The sequence below is a fragment of the Sardina pilchardus genome, chromosome 18 (genome assembly GCF_963854185.1).
Source record: "Sardina pilchardus chromosome 18, fSarPil1.1, whole genome shotgun sequence".
In the NCBI taxonomy this organism is placed as follows: domain Eukaryota; kingdom Metazoa; phylum Chordata; class Actinopteri; order Clupeiformes; family Clupeidae; genus Sardina; species Sardina pilchardus.
In genome coordinates, this window is record NC_085011.1 from 10,604,512 (window position 1) to 10,609,511 (window position 5,000).

The following is a 5,000-nucleotide window of genomic DNA, read 5'->3' on the forward strand; positions in this document are numbered from 1 at the left end:
CAAAGACATACAAGACAGACAACAACAAAAAAACAAATAATAAAATAAATGAATAAGAAGAATTAATTACAGAAAAAAATCCATGTCCATAGTCCAAATGGTTGCATATGATAGACTGATGAAGGGCGATGAAGATGATGATGATGCGCACAGCTGTCTTTAGGCCTGTTTGCGGGAGGAGTGGCAGAGTTCAAATCATTGTGTGAAGCAGGAACCGTATGGCCATATCAGTTCTTTGTATGTGCATGTGTAGAACCGATTGTTTGCATGAGGAATGTATCATTCTCATTATGCCTCATTCATCCTGTTTGTCTGTTATTTCAAATCATGTGTGTGTATGTAATTAAGTGTTTGTGTACAGTACGTGTGTGTTTGGGGAGTGCATACATATCTCTATGAGTGTATGTGAGTGTGCTTGCACGATTGTTTTTCTCTGCCACTCATGATGCAGTGACGGAACAAGACAAAGGACAAGGCAGGTGGTTCAGACCTGCCAGGAGTAGAGCACGTACCATACGCCCATCTCTAAGTAAGCCGTATGACTCACCCTCCTCTCTGCTGGCCTTGTAACCTTTCATCAGTCTAAAGTACACATTCTCTTTGTGCTCCATCTCTCCCCAAGCATTTAGGAGAGATAGTCAAAAGTGAGAATGATGAATTATGTATACGATGTGTGCATGCACATTGATGGTTTCAGTGATTTGGTTTATGCCTTTAGAATCACATAGGCTACTGCTTCTTTATTGTTTTTGAGTTTTTTGGACCGCGATGTAAGCAAATGTGAGCTTCTTCACAACGACGAGATGTACAAGAAGGCAACGGAGTGTTACTTACTGTAAATAAAACAAAGAGCACTAAATGCTGTAGATTGGTTTCTGTTTTGTGGGCTGTGTTGTGAGTTTGTCTACTGATGTCTATTTATCCAGAGATACTTCCCATGTTGGCCAACATTTGTGATTACATGTTGAACCTGCCAGTAACAAAATTCCCACAAACACACTCCTAAACCTTGTGGAAAGCTTTCTCAGAAGAGTTTAAGCTGTTATAGCAGCAAAGGGTGGACCGACATCATATTAAACTCTATGGATTAAGAATGGGATGCGGCTGAAGTTTATATGGGAGTCAAAGCAGGTGAGCAAATACTTTTGCCAATATAGTGGAAGTCTTGCCTACCCCATTGACTTCCTATTTGTACAGTAGCCACCGTTACCGTGATTACCACAATTCTTAGTGATTTTATGACGCAATCACTAGCTCTATAGTTATTTTGTAGGCTTTTTAATAATGCATTCACAATACTATACAGTATACTGTATACTGCTGAGGCCTCAGAAGGAAAACACCTCACCTTTAATAGAATAGATTGTTTTGAAGCCTAGGATGATGATTTGCTATTGACCATGTCTACCCTGAAGGGTGGCATCTCTACACATTATATTAAAATACTGTGTCTGTGTTACACAGAATGGCTGTACAGAAATTTCAATTTTTACTTTCCTTTTTGCATTGTGTGGGCATGACCTTTTGTTGACATCCCGAGCGCTGTGCAAATCCTTCCTACTGCACGAGGCACGTCGGTAACTCCATATCGTGGAGTTAGACAATACGACAAATTTCCGAAGGGCTGGCATCCAGGAAACGCACCCAACGGTGAAGAAGGTTTCCAAAGAGGGCCCCTCATCCATGCAAGCGCAGGGCCAGTCCCCGGGGTGGGAATGTTTAGCCAGGTTGTAACTGAAGAGCGGGCCATCTTTAATGGATGAAGGCTTACAATGCAGGGGGAGGGGGATCAGGTTTCACATAAACCCAGCCGTGAAGAGCACACTGATGGGTTGAGGCAGAAGCACAGGTGCGGGTATGGCATAGTGTGTGTGAATCTGTGTGTTTGCGTGTTTGAGACTATTTGGGAGTCTCTGTGTGTGTGTGTTTGTACTTGTAAGGGTGTGTGTGTGTTTGTGTGTGTGTGTGTGTGTGTGTGTGTGTGTGTGTGTGTGTGTGTGTGTGTGTGGGTGCCTTGGACAAGGATGTTTGTTGTGTTAGGTTGCTAACACCATTAAAAGGAAACAAAAGACTCTTGTTTCACCCTCGTCTGGCAGAACCCTCCGTGGACATAAGAACCCTGCTAATCCTTAAAAGGTTCTGTATAGGAGCATAAGGTTCTACATGTCGGCTCGAGTGCTCTTTTTTTTAAGTCACTTTTAAGAGCTTTCCATCTCAAAGAGGCACCACAAAGAGACCCAGAACCATCTCCACCGAACCGACACACTGACACACACTTCAACAACACAGCCCTCATCAAACAGTTGAGATAAGAATGTTTATGGGTGTTCATGTAATAGCTGTGGAGTGCAAAGTTCCTTGGCAGCTCGTATAAGCGGAGGTATTCCTCGGTCTGGGGCTTGAGCTGTTAGCACCGCCGGGGCCGACGACTGTTCGCGCTGCTCGCGCGGTCAGCCCCAGAGCTGGACACAAAGACCGGTCTGCCGGCCTGCGGCGTGACGCAGAGTGCGATAAAGCCGCCTGGCCTCTGAATGGGTTTGTTTGAGAGGCGAGGAGGTTTTACGGCTTAATTGCCCTGCGCTGGGAGAATTGAAGGGTTTAAAGTCCACCGACGCGCTCGGGCTAGACCAGTGAGTAACTGCCCTTTTTTTATGGAGGGGCAGAAGAGCATGGGGATTTGGAAGCAGGTGTGTGTCACGAAGCCCATCAAGCCCCTTACAAGTACACACACACACACACGCACACACACTGCTGTCAGCTGGTGGACTGCAGTACAATAGAGTACTATATATAGAGTTTATTTTGAACTCCTTCCATCCCCTGACCAGTGGAGAAACTCTTACTCTCATTGACATAACACCCCCGAAACACACACACACACACACACACACACACGTTGTGAGTTCTAGAAGCTTTGGGGTGGGGTGATGAGTTTCCTCTTGGGAGTTAAACTGAAGGTGTTTGTGCTGGTGGGGTCGAGGAGGCAATGAGAAGGTCACCAAGACAGGGGAGGAAGAGAAAGCTGTGACTGAAGTCTGAGTTTGTGACAAAGACAACACACACACACACACACACACACACGGAGAGAGAGAGAGAGAGAGAGAGAGGTGTTGATAGCTTAAGTGAAAGGTAAACAAAACCTACCTGCCAGAGGGAGAAGAGAGAGAGTGAGTGAGAGAGAGAGAGAAAGAGAGAGAGGGAGAGAAAGCGCAAAGAGAGAGACATGGTGGCAAAACATTTGTTCAGTTCTTGACCTTTTCTGCGTGTGAGGGGGCGACTCAACAGTCTTCCACTCTCCTCTCTCCCTCCCTCTCCACTCCTCCCCCATCCTTTCCTTACTACTATTTCTACCTCTCCATTCCCCCTCTCTTCTTCCCTCTCTCTCTCTCTCTCTCTCTCTCTCTGTCTCCCCTCTTCTGTCTCTCTGCAGTGCGGTGGCTGCAGTGCCTCTGAATGATCTCATCTTGCAGAGGTTACCACGGCGCCCGGCGGTGGACGACCACTCCGCACGGAGATCCGCAGAGCAGGTGTCTGCCCGCACCGCTGCTGATTGATCACTCACAGACACACACACACACACACACACTCTCTCTCATTCACATGGATTCACACACACCCACCCACACACACACACACTTACAGACATAGAATCTCTCTCATTCACTCGCACTCACACCTGCACTTATACACTCTTTCTCTGTGTCTCTCTCTCACACACACACAGAGACACACACACACACACACACACACACACACATAATATACTCCCTCTCTCTCTAACACACACACACATATACACATCTCTCGCTGTCACACTGTCGCCACCCAAAGGTGATAGGAGGTACTACCAGGTCACTAGCTTGTCTCTGCTTACCCCTACAAGAAGCTTTGTGGCAACCTTACTCCTGATGTGTGGTGCGCTGTGTGTGTATATGAGTGTGTGTGTGTGTGTGTGTGTGTGTGTGTGTGTGTCGTGTGTAGTTGCTCCCCCTTGCTCTCTGTTGACTAATTAAAGCCACAGACCGTCTGAATAGTGTTACCATGCAGCGCAGGTACTCCATGTCCAGGCCTTGCTGTAATTATTAGCGGTCTGAAAGGTTATCCCCCAAATCCTGCCCCCGACGAGCCTCTCTCCGGCTCTCCAAGAACTCTGTTGCCTGGAGACTACATTTCCACGGAGACGGCCAATGACGGCGCATCGATCGGGCCGAGTGATTAATGACGTATTTTGCGGCGCGCATCAATACTGTGACTGGACTGTGCCGACTGTCTTCTTTAGAAGAGAAAGGGGGGGGGAAAAATCATTATAACCTGATGTGGGAAACAAATGAGATTGCAGAATACACAAATATATTTTTCAATGATCATCTTTAAACACGTCTCATTCCACAGACCTCCCCTGTTTATTAGACACAGTGTGGGAATATTCATAGTGTGGGACATATTCAGTACTAGGCTGCATGGCCAGCGATCTCTGGACAGACGGCCAAAGCTTTTCGCTGCGGCCCAAGATAGCCCACTCCTGCTGCCACTGGGACAGAGCTGGATCCTCCTGCCTGCTCTCAGATCAGTTCTACTCACTCACCACATTTGGCCGTGAACAGCAGAGCGAAGAACGTGTACATAGGGATTGAAACAGTTCCGACTTCCCAGTCAAATTTGGCAATAATAAACCCAAATTACAAATTGCCATTGATATGGGGAAAGTCATAGATTGTGGCCCTTTGGGCAGCAGAGCGGGCCAGTACAGGGTTTCTACCATCTGGGCCTCTCAGCATGACATCAATCCACTGGCCCACTTCTACAAAACATCAATGCACTGTCGTCAGTGAAACAGGTGATCGTGCCATGATGGAGTGTTATAGTGAGAGTGTTATAGTGAGAATCTGGGTCTTGCGTCAAAGATGTCACAGTCTGCGGCCCTAGCTACAGTAGTAAGCTGATGTAGTTTCACCGAAATGAGGAAGCCGTGATTGCGCAAGGACGAGGGGGAACGGCAC